This window comes from Phyllostomus hastatus, unplaced genomic scaffold (genome assembly GCF_019186645.2).
Source record: "Phyllostomus hastatus isolate PE091 unplaced genomic scaffold, TTU_PhHast_1.1 phas_contig_948, whole genome shotgun sequence".
Lineage (NCBI taxonomy): Eukaryota > Metazoa > Chordata > Mammalia > Chiroptera > Phyllostomidae > Phyllostomus > Phyllostomus hastatus.
In genome coordinates this window covers 7,961,376-7,977,726 of record NW_025333993.1, presented here as the reverse complement: position 1 = coordinate 7,977,726, position 16,351 = coordinate 7,961,376, and the positions used below count along the sequence as shown (strand labels likewise).

General features: G+C 59.4%; 1 protein-coding gene across 5 annotated transcripts in view; it reads right to left on the bottom strand.

The window, feature by feature from the left end:
- The window catches only part of RUNX1 (RUNX family transcription factor 1), a 207,809-nt gene that overhangs the window by 154,814 nt on the left and 36,644 nt on the right, over positions 1-16,351 (bottom strand). The window lies entirely within an intron of this gene.

The window sequence follows — 16,351 nt, the reverse complement described above, 5'->3', positions numbered from 1 at the left end:
GACCCCCAGCAACCGCACATTAATGTTTCTCTCTCTCTCTCTTTCTCCCTCCCTTCCCTCTCTAAAAATAAATAAATAAAATCTTTATGAAAAATAGTTAAGAACTACACTGGGACAAGGGGCATGTCCTGGGCCAGCATGGTCCCCCAGCCCCCCACCCCACGGGGCAGCTCTGTCCAGAGCCACACAAAGGCCTGGGCTAAGGCAGGAGGGCCCACACGATTGAAACAACCGTTTCCAGAGTGTCCTGGAGCCCTCGGCCGCACACTTTCCCCACACCCCCCGCCGTTCACGCCCACCCGCAGGCAGAGCGCGGAGGTGCATCGGTAGGAAAACAGGCGTGGCTGGAGTATCTGTTGTGCAGACTTTTATTTCTGCTGAGTTTTCTCTTATGAAGCGCCTGCCCCCGTCCCCCGCCCCGTCCAGGAGCCGCAGTTTTCCCCGTTACTGACGGGAAGTGAAGACCCCTCACCGGGAGGATCTCCCTTCCTTCCAGAAATTGGAAACAAGAAAACGCACCAGACGACGGGATTTGGTGCCAGGGAGTGGCCCTTTTCCAAAGACTCGAACAGAATCATTTGTTTTCCGTGGTTTATAGGTAGCAGATAAAACCTACGTGCAGACACGGGGCGGGAGAAATGGAAAATAAGACGCAGCATCTGGAACCGTCAGCCTCAGAAGCAATCTGTTTCAGCGCAGCTGTGCCCAGAAATAACTGGGGGCTGACAAGCCGGTGTCTGTACTGGAAGCACCGGCGGCGATCCGGTCACCCCGTTCGAGAAGACGTGGGCGGGAATTTAAACGCCGGGCCCGTGGTTAGGGAGGCACTTTATCAGCAGAACTGTCAGCTGGGGATGGTTGACTTAACGTGACGACGAGGCCGGAGCAGCCGAGAGGCAGGCGGGGAGTTTGTGCAAAGGCCTGGGGGCAGCGGGGCCGCGGAGGAGCTGCGTGGGAGCCAGCCGCCGTGCTCTGGCTCCTGCTCCTCCGGGAGCGAGTGTCGGACTCCTGGACTCTTCGCCAGCCTCATGCGAAAAACAAAACACAACGCAGATGCTCACTTCCTCTTGTGGCCCCGTCTGGCCACACACGCTGGGGCCACACATTTCATTCCGGTGGTGACAAAATGACAAATCTGTGTCGTTGAGGACCATGGAGACAGGCCAGGGCACCTCCGATCTCCCCCCGAAAACCAGTGTGAAAACCTCCCCCAGGTCCGTTCCGATGCCCCGTCACGCAGGAAACAGCAGGCCCGAGCCCACGGAAACACGGAGCCCCCGGCCCGGGCACCCGCGGGCCGGTTCTGTGTCCAGCCTCTCAGCTCACCCGGGAACGGATTTGTTTGTTTTTTTTTTTTCCTGGAAGTTTATTTGAGAGCCCAAAGCAGATTGCATTGTAAATTGGATGCCCATCATTGCATTATGTATGGGTTTAATAGTGACTAGATTTGACAAATATTTAGGTCCGTGTGAGCCATGGAATTCCAGAAGATATTATTTCCTGCCACATTAGCAACTGCTTTTTCACAGTGGATTTAGTCGACAGCTCCTCGGACCCATTTGGTTTGTTCACGTAGATGTTCCAAACCAGCAAGCGAGGATCTTCGTTGAAACTTTCCGTTCACGGCGCTAACACAGCTTCGCGTTTCGGTGGCTGCTGTGTCTGTTTCCTTAGCAGCAAAACAGTTCTGAGACCCCGTGGGGATTTTTTTTCTTTTCTTTTTCTTTTTTTTTTTTTTGGCTCTCTGTGGTTCATTGCCATCAGTGCAGTGGGAGTCCCCACGTCAAACTTATTTTCTTTCCACGGGGCTGATGCTTGAACACACGCCTGGGAGGAGGGGTCTTACACCCACTGACGTAAGGCGAGGCGGCTGGGTCCGAGGCCGGCGGGGGGCCAGGCACCTTTCTGGGTTGGGCCCCGTGGAAGGCGGCTGCACGCACAGACGGGGCTTTGCTTTGTCCAGAACTCGCTACGTGTCTGGTTCCATTTTCTTTACCGCGTCTGTCAGGGCTTATCTGCCTCAGTCATCACAGCCCCACGCTGCTGTCCCCGCTCCTGTCAAGGAGTTTGAGTCTCCTTTGCCACAGAGGAGGTGGAGCGACCCCTCCCCCTCCCCCCAGGGACAGACTGTGGAGTCCGACCTACTCGTGGAACTGCCACTGTGATCAGACGAGGACCCGAGGGGAGAAGGGTTATGGTTGACGAGGTGCAGCTCTTGTGAGGGCCCCAGGGTCAGAAGTGGTGTGCATGTGTGAGGGGGGGGGGCAGGGGAAGGGAAGGGAAGGGGAGAGAGAGGGAGAGAAGGAGACTGGGAAAGCTACCACCCACTGGACTCAGCCTGCTGTCCATTTTGTTCCTTGGTCTATGGTTTTCCTTATGGCTAAAACTTTAGCCTCATGAAAAAAACAAACAAACGTGACATTGCTATCTCCGATGCAAAACCATTTAGAAATGAGCTCAGAGGAGTTCAGCCCTCCCCCGAGCTCTCAGAACCAGGAGGTGCTGGAACCCAGGCCCGAGGCCCGCCTGGCCCGTCGCCGCAGCCCGCTGTGCCCTGCCGTCCCCCGGCGAGGCCTCGGGGACGTCACCGGCACTGGGCGCGTGACCCCCTGGTGCCGGAGTGCAGGTGCCGGCCAGGCCGCGACGGGCGCGGTCGCTACGTGCAGGCGCTGCCAACCATCAAGTGCGCGCACCGGCACGCTGGGGGGATGGGGGCCTCGGCCGACACCCCGGATCACACCCCAGGCCCCCGTCTTTTCACTCGGGGGGGCTTCTAGGAAGGGCAGGCCGCAGAGGCCCCGCGGCGGGTGATGCACCGGGAGCGCTGAGCCACAACGCGGAGTGACTCATTCTTTCCAGAAACCGTGGCCTCTGTTCCCCCACAGCTCTCGGCTGACTTTTACAAATAGGTGTAGAAAAAAAGCGGCCAAAATTTAACATTGCTGCGAACAAAAACAAATACTAAAATATGTTCACTACTACTACTACTACTACTGAATAGCTTTTGCTTTTTGATAAGTTGCTATCAATATGCCAGGTTCCTTACCAAAACGTCAACTAGCATTGCGCACACTTTCTGGGCATAAAACATTCTGATCACTTGAAATGGTAACAATACTCAATCCTCTGGCTGTCTGGTCGCACACAGCCTCGCTCGTGCGCTGGGCCCACAACCACCTTTGCTCCTGGGTAGCCGGGGGGTGGGGCGCAGATGAGCTTAACTAGTGGCTGGGTGTGGGGGTGGCGGGTAGCGGCGGCATCAGAGTCCATTCTAAAGTCTGAACCCCGAAAACGAAGGGGCTGGCGGTGCCGTCGCCTGAACTAGGGACGCTGGGAAGTCTGAGAAGATGATGACACATTCCGTTCGGGACTCATCGTTGTCCGGGTTCCTGGGGGTGACCTCCCGATGGATGTATGCAGGAGGCCCTTGCATAGAAGGCCAGGACGCAGAGACGGGCTTGCCCGGAGGGCCTGGAAGGGCAGCCACGAGCCCGCGCTGTTCACCCCGAAGGAACAGGGTGGGCTGGGACGGGGCGGGCTGGAAAGAGGAGAGAGTCGAGGACGGAGCCTGGGACACGTGCAGGGTAGGGGAGGAGAGGGAGGAGATGCAGGGGCACTGCGGGAGGAGCAGGAGTAACACGACAAGAAATCACCGTGGAGAGAAGACGCAGATCCAAGGGGCGGGGCCGTCTGTTTTCATGGGACGAGCTGGCACACAGGCCGTTGGGCGTCGCACAGGCTGGCGCGGTGGCTCGGTCTCACCATGTCATTGTGCACCTGAGCGTCCCCCAGGAGAGCGGGATAAAGAGCGGGACTGACTAGGACCCCCAGACCTGCACACAGCCCGCCCAGAGCGTATCCGTGCAGGAGTGACTGCCGCTCTTCGGCGCGCTGTGCAGGGGAGGTGGTTGGCAGCCCACTCAGACGGGCGCGTGACGGGTAGAGGAGACCACAGGTGGTAGTTTGCGGGGGTGGCGGAATAGAAACAAGGGCGTCCGCAGACAAGAGAATGCCCGGCAGACGGAGAGAGACCAAAGGAGGGGTGGGTGCAGAGCTGACACAGCCGCACGGAGGAGGCGGGGGGGCTCTCCGTGGGGTGGGCCACTGATTCCAGGTCTCTGGAACGTCACTGGGCAGGGGGACGGGGATCAAGGGGCCCGAGTGGTGGTGACGGACAGGGTCACGGGGGCCCAGCGTCCTGGCCGGGAAGGAGGCTGCTGGCCGCTGACGCTTTAATTCAGGGCCCGGGAGGGAAAGTGAGGGACTTTGTTAAATCACTTCAAAGAGGCCGAGTGTCCTGCCGGCAGAGGAGACGCGTGTGAGCTCCGCGGTCCTGCCGCAGGAACGGGGAGGGGTCGCACTCGGGCGTCTGGCCGCGGTCTTCCAGGCAGCGGCTGCTGCTGCCTTTGAAGTCTGACGTCACCGAGAAATGCCTCATAAAACCAAGAAGGAAAAGAGAGCGCATCTTCTCTGGGCCCGGAGCGCACCAAAGAACTCGGGAAGCAGGGCCGGCTGGCCGTTCGCAGAGGCGGGGGCCGGGGGCACACGGGAGGAGACAGGAGGAGGAGAGGATTCCCCCGCAGCGCCCGGAAAACGCCGCCCTTCCAGGCTGGCTTGCTCCGGGGGCCGGAGTCCCGTGGGTGGGTGGGGGGCCTTGCGTGAGTCACCGGGGCTCTCGGCCTGTCTCCCGTTTCTTGACGGAGGGGAGGCCTCGCAGGGCCGCGTGGGGCTCAGAGGAGACACGTGTGTGAACTCACTCTACGTGTGTAACACCCTAGAAATATGGACCAGGACTGACCGGCCCCTGCGGAGGCAGGGCCTGGGATGCCTCAGGCGGCCCATCCTCCCGTGCCCCATCCACACACACTTGAGCCACGGCTCACAGCAAACAAGGGCGCTGAGAGGAAGCCCGGAGCATGGGGAGGGGTCCCGGGATGCTCGGATCCCAGCCACCGCATGGCGTGGTCTGGACCCCCGGCCTCAGCCTGGGTCTGTGTGTTTCTCTCTGCCACGCAGCCATCGAGTGCTTTCACAATCTGAGCTCTGGGCACCTGCCGGGGCTCCTTCACTTCCTTCAGCTGCAACAACAGACACCGAGTCTGCCAGGGCCTTGATCTTGAACTTCCCAGCCTCCAGGACTGTGAGACATGACTGACTATGGTTTACGAGCCTCCCAGGCTCTGGTGTTTTTGTTAGGGCATCCCAAGCAGACTGACAGTTGAAAGCCAGGAGTGACCTTGGAGGCCTCCGTGGGCGGCCAGGGCCTCCAGCGGGCCACCTCCCTCGCTGTCCCAGCTGCGCTCTCACCTGGGCTTCTGCTTCCCGACTGACCGGGCGTGTCCCGCACCTGCCGGGCCTCCCCCTGCTGCCCCCAGGCCCTTGAATGTGCTCCTGCCTGCACCGGGAACCCCTTCCCCTCGCTTCCCCCCACTACCTCCTCCTACTGAAAGAATGTTCCAGTCTGCCCTGACCCTCTTGGAGGGGTGGGTCCTGCCCTGTGCCTCCTGGCGGTTCCCGTGGGCCTGTTCCCTTGCCTGTCACCCCCAGTGGGGTTCTGGGTGACACGGCTGTCCGGCTGGCCTTGGTAGAGCATCTGCAAGGACTTGGCTGGCTTTACTGTACCAACCTCTGTGTACTCTCGCTGTGCGCCGGTCAATGTTCTACGCACAGGACAAATGTCAACCCCTCTAACCCAATCAGGCAGGGACAGCTGGGTCCCTGTTTCACAGGGGACAACACAGAGGCACCGAGAAGTCACGTGACTTGCCTGCAGCCACATGGGGAATGGCTCCTGTGCCCAGAGGGCCCGGCCTGAGATGGGTAGTGTTCCCCTAAATTCGTGCCCACCCAGGTCCTCAGAACATGACCCTCCTCAGCGTGACGTCTTCGCAGAAGTCACTGGTTGAGTTGTGGATGAGGGCGGGCCCATCAGGGGGCGGAGCCAGGCCGTGGGCTGGGCACTGGGGATGCGAGAGCCAGCCAGAGCGGCTTTAGCCTCGGTCTCCACGGGGTCAGCATTCTAGGGGCGACAGGCCACGAACCCACTGACAAACAAGTGACGGTTTCAGAGAGAGCGACGAGGGATACGAAGAGATAGTCCCTTCTCAAAAGATAGTGAGGTTTCACACCATGCAACGTCATAAGTGAAGACAAGGCACCGGACGGCTGTCCCCTACCCGTGCTAACGAACGATCACACAGCCGCGCAAGTGTCTGCGGCCTGGTCCCTGCGGCCCCCTGAGAGCTCGGACGGAGACGGTCCTCGGGTTGGCCCAGCCAGGCCTAGCTTCTGCCTCTGGGGGCCCCGGGGCAAGGGGCGGCCTCGGTGGGAGGGGGCGTGGCCCCTCCCCAGGCGGTGCCCCTCCTCCTTTCTGCCAGAAGGAGAGTCTGGGGCCCCTGAGGCTCCCCCCGAGCAGTGCGGGGGTGGGTGATCTGCCTCCGGCCAGGCCGGCACCCTCAGCCCACCTCTGGGCGCCTCTCAGGTGGGTGCTTCGAGAAAGACGCACGGGCCCAAGGTCGGGAGCTCACAGAACTTCCAGGGAGAACAACAGGCAGACCCTCCAAACCCACACACACACCTCGGACGTCTAAGTCGTGAACACGGACGGTTTCAAACACACGCCGAGTGACTCAGTTGCAGAAGGAGGAAACGGCGTACCGGGCGGCGTGACAGAGAGACGGGCGGCGGGAGCCATGGCTTCCACAGAGAACTATTTCGGAGGGAGGAGCAGTGCTGGGGGCAACAAAAACCGCGAGGGGGCTTCTGGGTGCCTCCGTGACTTGGCACCTGACCGGCCTGCATGGGGCAAGCTCCATCACCGAGTCAGGGCAGGGCTGGAGGGAAACACCGGCCTGTCTGCCTGTTCCCAGACAGACAGACAGACACACGCGCGCGCACACACACACACACAGAGTGACTGAGGAATGAGGGGGAAAGACCTGGAATGAACGGTCTGGTTTCCTCCACGTCCCTCCCCGAGAGTTCCCTACTCACTAATTTTTCTATGAGTGGATTTGCTCATGAACCTGCAGCCAGGCAAGTGGCTCCAGTGGGCGTCCCGTCCCTGCGGGCGGCCGGCAGCGCGCCGCGCTGTCTCAGAGCTGCGTCCAGTGACAGAGAAAGCTCGCCGCCCCGGAGTGAGCGGAGGAGGTCGAGACCGACTCTGAGCGAGGACACGTGGGCCGAGAGCCTCCGGGTCACTTCGTGGGCCCAGGGCACCTGGGAGGAACCAGGCTTCCTTGACCACCGCCATTCCTATGTGCATGAAGAAAGCTAAAAGTAATCTCTGAAGGAGTTTATAAGCTTGGAGGAAAGAGGATATTCCCCCAAGACGCCAACCAGCTGGACGGAAGGACCAGTTGTCCTCTTCCCAGTGAAGGGCTCTGTCGTGTGAGCCTGCGCACTGCACACAGATATTTCTGTGCTGGTAGGTACACTGGTTAGTAGATGGAGGCTGATCTAAAAAAAGGATGGCCCTGCACTTTTTGGCGTGTACATGAGAGGACGGATGGCAACCGAACTCGCTGTGGCCATCTTTCCACAGTATATGTAGGTCACACTATAGTGCTGTCCACCTCAGATTTGTGCAGTGCTGCACGTCCATTAGATCTCAAAAGAATGGAAGAAGAGCCCTGGCTGGCGTAGCTCAGTGGATTGAGTGCAGGCTGCGAACCAAAGCATCGCAGGTTCTATTCCCAGTCAGGGCACATGCCTGGGTTGCAGGCCACGGCCCCCAGCAACCGCACATGGATGTTTCTCTCTCTCTCTTTCTCCCTCCCTTCCCTCTCTAAAAATAAATAAATAAAAATCTTAAAAAAAAGGAATGGAAGAAGAAACAGAAAAGAAACAGGTCAGCTTCCCGCCCAGCCACGGCCTGGGAACCTCTGCTCTCGCGCGACCTCAGAGGCCTCCGCCGGACCCCGGGCGGTTAATTTGGTTTCCTGGCTGGAATTGCGACACCCTGGGGCACAGAGCCTTGCAGCTCCAGACGGGCCGAGAACGGGGTGGCAGGAAGTCCAGGAAAGCATGAGTCAGCTCAGCACAGGCAGCCGGGCCACCGGGGCTCGGAAGGAAACTTGACCAGTGGCCGAAGCCAACCGCGGGGACGGAGCAAAGTGTGTGATGCTGGGAAGCTCAGCCGGAGGGCGGCAGCGGCCGGGCGGTGGGGGCGGCCCAGGGCCCACGGCCCCCCACGCTGAGCCCCACCCTTCCCAGAAGGGATGGTGCTGTCCTGCAGGCTCTGACCACAAAGGGTGGAATGGAAGGGCGGGCGAGCGAGCGTCTCGGTTTGGTACACGAACAATGATAGAGTGAGCAATACATGGAAATCGCTAGTTGTGCCTCATTGGAAAGAAGCATTGCAGTTCTCTGAGAGTCAGCCTGTTGGGAATGAAGGCTGTAAGTTTCTGGAAGATAATTTGAGGTTTAAATGCTCCCATGTGAATTGTCCTGTGTTGTTGACATGGGACGTGGTTCACGGCAAAGGCCATTTAGGAGCTTTGGTCTCTTAGTCTCTCTCGGTGTGTGTGTGTGTCTTCTCTGCCTACTGGGACGTGTGTGCAGGTGTGTGTGTGTGTGTGTGTGTGTGTGCAGCCATGTCCTTGTGTACCTGTTTGCTTTCCCCCCTGCCTTTCAGAACGCCCTGGTCCCCCCTTTAGGGTAGACTTGCTCTTCGAAGTCGGACGTTGAGAATTAGCTGAAGCCGCTGGCCTGTTTCCTGACACCTGCACCTTGAACCCGCTGTGTCTGCAGCCTGCCCCTAGCGGTGCAGAATAATGGCACCCCGGGCTCGGTAGGGCCGTGGAGCTCTGGACTTGAACTGTCTACCTCTTGGGGTAGGACTTCTCCCCAAAGCCCCACCTGTTGGGGGCACCCCCAGATGTCAGGCCTGAGTTCGAGGCTCTGCCTCCGCTTCCATCACCCTGCCCGGCTGTGGAGCTCGGGTGGCACTGCTCTGCTGCAGAGGTGACGGGGGCGGGGCCCTTTAGGGAAGTTGAGAAAAGCCCGTGATCTGCTGCAGGAGAGGACAGCGGAGGCGGCAGGCCCGGGAGGGCTGGGTCGGAGGCGGGGAGGCCCGTGGCCCCAGGAGTAAGAAGGAAGCGAGCAGGCCGTGGAGGACCTGCCCCTGCCCCGACCCTGCCGGGCTCCTGCCCTGGCTCGCCTCTGGCCTGGGCGCCTCTATCCGCAGTCCAGGGGCGAGCCCACGCAGGGGCCCGTCACACTCACCAAGGAGGGGCAGGGAGCTGCAGGGGCTGAAGGCCAAGGCCGTGGCCTGGACACAGAGTCCCTGGCGCAGTGTTGACACCCCTTCAACAGCAGCTCGCTCGGGAAAGACACCAAACTCCCCTCCCCCCCGCAGTCTGCGCCCACTTCGCTTCATGACCCATCTCGTCTGTCCTGAGGCCTTCGGCGGGAAGAAGTCGCTTTCACAGAGACCCCCGTTACCGACGTGGGGCTGCCAATCACCTAGAAGCCGAGGTGTTGCTGCTGCGCTCGTTCCCCCTGAGCTGACCAGGTTTCTCCACAGCGTTGGGCCCAAGACACACAAGACGGCGACGACGCAGAATTTTACCTCTTGAGCAAGAGAAGGGAGATGCCATCCAAATACTGTGCAAAGATGCAGAGACATGGCCACACTTTCCACAGGGTTCACTCGGGAGATGAGAAGCTAATCTGAAGGCTGCGATTCCTTTCTAAACAAGGGTCCCCACCCGAGCTGGAGAAATGGGCTTGGGAGAGGAAAACAAGGGCCCCGCTGTTTCCACGGTGAGAAGCACCCCCACAGCCCCGCGGCTCCCGGCCGCGCTCTGCCGCCCCGGGACGGCCTCGCGCCGCGCTCATCTACGCTGGGTGGCAACTCCGAATGAGATCTCCGAATTAGTCAAAATAGAGTCGTGGCTGGAACACCCTCCCTGCCAAGAAAGGGAGGATACTGGGGGGGGGGGGGGGGCCTTGACATCACGGTAGTTTCTGAGTCTGGATCGTGGCCCTGGCCGCCCATACTCCTCTCAGACAAAGTACTGGAACTTCACAATGAAAACAAAAAACAAAATAAAACAACCAAACAAAACCAGACCTCGTGCGGCTGCAGCGAGGGAGATAGGGCAGCCCGACGGCTGCGTGTGTGTCTCCCCCTGCAGCCTATCTGGCCTTGAGTGCATGCAGCCCCCCGCCCACACATCAAAGGAAGCGGGAGGAGAGGGTGTGCGGGCCGGCAGATAGCCCGGAGGGAAGGGGGGACCCCTCCCTCGGCCCAGAGGAGCTGCTAAAATTAGACAGGGAGGCGGTCCCCGCGTGGGGAGGGGTCTTGCTGCCCGGATCGATGATGGAGCCCCGGCCGCTTCAAAGGGAAGCGTTTGTGCAGCAGGCGGGAATGTCTCTCTGTCAGGAGGTCCTTCCCTCTGTCTGTCTTGAACTCTTTATGCTGATATTCAAATCCATTTCCTCTTGCTTCGGGGCTCAGGGCAGATGGGGAGCAGCCAGGCACGGTGAGGTCTCCCCGGGCTTTCCAGGATGGTTTCTATAATCTGGGACCGTCGTGGGCCCCTCCCCCACCATCTGGGAGGGCTTCTCGGGGCTTCTCTGTGCATTTGGGGCGCACCTGGAAGGGCGGGGGAGGGTCCGGCCTGCCGCACACTCAGACTGAGCAGGCAGCCACCTGCCTGGGAGCGGCTGGGTCTCCCCCTTATCTCCCCTTCCCACCCGCCCTGCCCCGGGGACACTATCTGACCGTCTGTCCCTTGAGATTTATGCGCTGGGGTGAGGGCTACACTCTCTCTTCTGCTTCTCTGTTAACCTCGGAGTCCATCAGGAAAGGGTTAAGTCCCTTCAAATTAATATCTTTGCCGCCCTGATTTCCTCTCTAGAAAATATTTAGGGAAGCAGGCCGGGCTGGGAGCAGGCGCGGGGGGGAGGAACAGAAAGGGGCTTGGGAGAGGGGACCTGCGCGGGGGCTGCAGAGAGAGACCCACCCATTTCCCTGAGACCGTCCCTTGTGGCTTCCTCAGGAGGACCGCACAGTGTCCAGACCCCGCCGTGTGACTCTCTGAGATAACGGTGGCCGTTCCCGGCAGCCTCGGGCCCCACCCTCCCCTCCGCCGTCTGCCCGCCTCAGAGGGTATTTCTCCAGCTCTGGGCACCCTGAACCTCCAGTTTGCGGAAGGAGCCAGATCCCCCGTGAGCCCAATCCTCGTCTCATCAGCCTCTTTCCCTGAAGACCAAAGCAAACCACGAACCCTCGGCTCCCACTAACTATCCACCGTGAAGTGCACCTGAGACACCCGTGTCGCAAAGCAAACCCATCCCTCCGGCAGGAGCTGACCTTGACCGCCCTGCCCCCAGACAGGAGGGTTCTCCGTGCACTTGGCCCGAGACAGGCCTGGGGTGGGAAGGAGGTCCCTCGTGAGGTTCCAGTGGCTGTCGAGCACACGGGGGCCCCGAGGGGAGGCCCGTGGGCGAGCAGGGCCCCCACAGCTGGGCAGAGCGGCCCTTCATCTCGTGCCAGCTGGACCCGGAGACGGGGCGCGGAGGCTGCCGTGCCGGGGCCGCTCCTGGCACCGGCCCCGGGACGGCTGCAGCGGCGACGACGGGGCCGTGGCCCCGGGCCTGCCAGGAATCACACACTGTAAGCACATGTTCACGGGCTGCCTCTCCTCCCCAGACCACAGCGTGCATTCCAGTTAGCGTCTGTTCTGCAAGCGTTGCTGTCTGTGTTTTACGGCAACAGAGCCATCGGCGGCAAGGCCTCTGAGCTCTGCGGCGGGAGTGCGAGCGCGCAGGGGTGGGCCGGGGAGACCTGTACTTCCTGAGTCTCCGGTGATTGCGCAACAGCTCCCCCCCCCCCGCCCCCCAGCCCTCTCCGAACTCCTTCCAGAATGATCTTTCTGGCTCGCAGCTCTCAGGGTCTGGTGGGAGTTAAAAGGGACATGTGTGTTCCGAACTCCCTGGAAGACAGCGTGGTATTAACACACACACGACCCGGTGCTCGCCATGTGGGGACAGAGATGAAAGGCGCTGGCCACCCCGGCACCGCCTTCTGGGACGGCACGTGGTCAGGCCCTCCCCCCCACAGGGGGCCCAGGAGACTGGGTCGAGGCTCTGGCCCCTTCCCCTCCCCCCGCGATCTTCTCTCCCATGAAGCTTAAGAGCAAGCAGATCCCGGTCGTTTTCCTTTAAAAAACGTGACCGTCTCATTGGACTAAAGTTTCTGAAGGACTCACCATTGCTATCGCCCGACAGAAAGGCTCAAAGACCCGGGGGCACTCGTGCAAAGTGACGTTTCTGAGCTCGTGCAGCCCAGCACGAGCTCCGCCTGCTCTGGGCGGGACGACACAGGTGTCTCACCGGGGACGAAGCCCCACGGATGACAGTTAGCTCCAATACGAGCCCCACGGATAACAGTTAGCTCCAATACAAGTGATGCTTTCGTCATGGTCCAGATGAAAGCGAATGGTTTCCGGGGTTAGAACCAGCCACGCCAGACACCCAAACGTGTCAGAGCACTAGACCGAAGGATGCCCGAGGGCTCGTTATCTCAGGGCAGAGCCGTAAGCGATTCCAGAAGCGGAAACTCACGTCTGCCGACTTGCTCCAGTCCGCGGTGAAGATGACCCCGCAGCTCTCACCGGGAACTGGTGTGGCAACCAGCTGCCACCGACCGCACACCCGCCGTGTGCCAGGCTCTGTGCGGGAGGAGGCTGGTTCACGCGTGTTCCGCGGGGGGAGTGTTCTTGCTCTCTGCACCCGTGTGCATAGCAGTCACTGCGTCCGGTACTTGGAGGTTCGCTGTCGCTGCCCACTCCCTCTCCCACGTCCTTGTCTTCTGACGTGATGGCCTAGCTGGAGTTCTGCTCTGGGGGAGCCGGGGGTGAGGGTCCCTCCTAATGACTGGCCGCTGCCTGGCATACCCAGGGGGTCCTTAGTGCCAGGCCATGGCTGAGCTGTCCCTTCCAGCGCCGGGATGAGCCCAGGACGAAGATCATGGCAGAGAGCAAAGGGCGGCCCTAAGGTGTCCAGGGGCACAGCCTCGGCCTTTCCTCCCAGATGCGCTGCTCTCGAGGTCCCCCCTCCGCTGCGGCCCCAGCCGTCCCCAGCTTGCTCGCGCCCGAGGACATGGGACTCCTCGCGCCGCCTGTCTTTCGCTCACCCCTCCGCCCGACCCGCTGTCACAGGGGGTGCCTTCACCCGCAACACAGCCACTCAGCCCCTCCGTGAGGCGCCCCCATTTCTCAGCTCCACCTGCCACATTCTCCTATTTGGATTGTTTCAGTGCTTTCTTTTTAAATAAATAGTTCTATTGAGATACGATTCCCATACCACACGATTCACCTTCTTAAAGTATAAAATTCAGTGTTGTTTTTGCTGTCTTGCATCATTCGTTTTTTGAGCTGTGGTGAAATAGTTATAACCTCGCGTTTCCCATTTCAATTGTTTTGACGTATACGATTCAGTGGCCTGAATTACACTGGCAAGGGGTTTGTGGGACCGTCACCTCCATCTGCACCCCAAACGCTTTCGTCCCCTCAGACGAACACCCCATAAACCCGAATGCAAGGGAGCTTCTTCCCCGTGGCAAGGGCCACGCACAGAACGCGCAGCTGCTGGCCCGCTCGGGGGCCAGACTCCAGAAGCTTTCCCCGGAAGGTCAGGACAAGGTGAGGAACACGGCGCTGGGGCTTCTGGCCAGAGCGCCTAGGCAAGAAAAGGAAGACAAAGGCTTCCCAACTGGGAAGGAAGATGTAAACTTATCTCCGTTCACAGAGGACACGACCTTATGCACAGAAAACCCTAACGAGTCCACAAAACTGTGCAATCTAGTACTTGGATTTAGCAAAGTACAGACATTAAATTGATACACAAACACCATTTGTAGCTCTATACGTTTGCATGGAACGATTCGAAAGGAATATTTAAAAATCAGTTGCATTTACAACAGCATGCAAAAATGCTTAGAGATAAATTTAACCAAGGGAACTGAGACTCGGTCACTAAAAGCTACAAAATGTTACTCGAGAAAATTGAAGGAGACCTAAATAAATGGAGACATCCCACGTTCACGGGCTAGATGACTTAGTGTCATCGGGCGATGACACTGGCCTAAGTAGGCTGCAGAGGCAATGCCGTCCCCACTAAATTCCCGAGGGTGTTTTCACCGAAATAGAAAAACCCAACCTAAAATCCTAATTTTTGCCTTTGCACCTGCTGTTCCTCTGGCCTCGCATGCCCTTGTGCCAGATAGTCACGTGGTTCCCTGACTCGCCTCCTTGGGGTCAGGACGCCACCAGCTCAGTCACCTGCCACCTGTCACCTTTTCACTGTGGCCCCCCCTCCCCGCCATTCCACTCCCAGTCGCCTATTGTTTTTCCCCATTGCTCTTCACAACATCTGCCCGCCCTGTGTATTCTACTTATTTATTTTTCGACTTCCCCTTTTGAATATAAATTTTATGTGGTCAGGGATTTTTGTCTGTTCACGGCTGTATTTTAAGCACCGAGAACATGGCAGACACGTGGTAGGCACTCAGGATAGACATTTATTGAGTGCGAGAATGATGTAAAACATACACGAAGAATAAATACACTCACATCTATGGGTTTTGTGATGAAACAGTACTGACAAGTGGCCGCCAGTAAGATTCTTGCCTCATGCTTTCCTGAGCAGAGCTTAGCATGACGGCGAAGCGCGTCGGTGCAAGAGCCACACAGCCAGCCCCGAGTCTGCACCCAGAGGAGTGGCGAGTTCATCTGTCTCCTTCTCTCTGAAACTCACGCGCGCTTCGGGCCATTTTCAAATCGCCAGCTCTCTTTCCAGCGTCCCGCTCCTCGAATCCCGATACGTGCAAAATCGCTTCCCCGTCTGAAAAAGTCATCAGGGTATCCTAATCCATCTTAATCTCCGATGGCAAAGGCCCGGAGTGAGCGGAGATACCGTTACGACTACAGGCGGCTGCCGAGCGCTTGACTTTGGCTGGGTTAAGAGCAAGGCTCGATATCCTCGGGAGCCAGCAGACAGCTGGGGGGGGGGGACGCCGCGGGGCGAGCGGTAACGGGAGACTCCCACAGTGGGAGACTCGGCCCACGTAGACACAACTACGCGCCAAACCAACCTACAGCGTCACATACTCCGCTTAAGATGTTCCCTTTGATGAGGATGATGAGTGAACAAGGAGGAGGAAAGCCGTCTGTGAAAAGAGGTGACTCACCCATGTCTTATTCTAAATAGATCTTTGGGAGCGTTCTCCGGAATGACATCACCCCCCCCGCGAATGCACGGAGTCTCCAGAGGAACGGCACAAAGCCACAGCTTCGCCTTAAGGGTGCAGACTGGGCGCTGACCCCCCTCCCGGGCTCTATTCTGCATCTCCAGGCGCCGGGGCACCTGCTGCCCTGGGCACGTGGCGCCTGCCGCCTCCCTGAGGTCCCATGTGACCCTTCTTACCCTGAGGCGGAGGCCGATGCGCCTCGGTGACCCCCCTCATCCCACCCACTGGAACCGGACCTTTAAAAACACCCATGAAGTCCAATCAATGAAAAAAAAACACACATGTGTCAGGGTTATTTTTCAAATTGACGCTTTTGGTAGAGCACAGGGGCGCACCTTCCAACTTCTTCCGTATTGATCCAGCCAACATGTTCTCAAGACCATCCATGTACACTCACTAATCCAGCCCACGTAAGATGCCTTTAACGTGAAAACCTTCCTCACCGCCGCTTGCTGCTGAGAACGATGGACGTGTGGGATACGCCGCGGTGGCGGCCTTCAGGAAACGGGACGAAGGAGGGGGACTGGGACACGCAGGCCTGTGGCTGTCCACGCCGGTCTGACAGCCACTGGCGACTTGTCTACACTCGGGCCCGGGGGCTGACTCGATGCCAGCCGCCCACGTGGTGATGCCACTGCGCCTTCGGCGGCATCCGGGTGTTATCGCACCGAACGGGTGCAGCTCCGACCCGGACACCCTCCCGTGTGGGACGACAAAGACCTCAGCTGCTCTCCCGTCACAGCCTCCGAGCTGCGGGTCTCAGCGTCGCGGAGAGACTCAGAGGACCCCGAGGGCGGGCCGCGCTCCCCACCGAGCACCGCGGGGCCGGCTCTGCGGCTGCGTCACGAGCAGGCCAGTGGAGCTCAGGCTACGTCCCAGGAATTCCCACTCTGCTTTTTCACATCTCCCTCTCCAGGCTAGACGTGATCATTTAATTCTCCCGAACGGACCAGACATCATTTGAAATGGGACCTTCCCAGGTTCCGCCTCACTGGGCACGCGCCCTGCTGCTCGCGCGCTGGCGGATTCCATCATGCGGCGGGATCCCGCGTGGGCGCGATGGAAACACTCTTTTCGCAGGCTCAGGAGGAA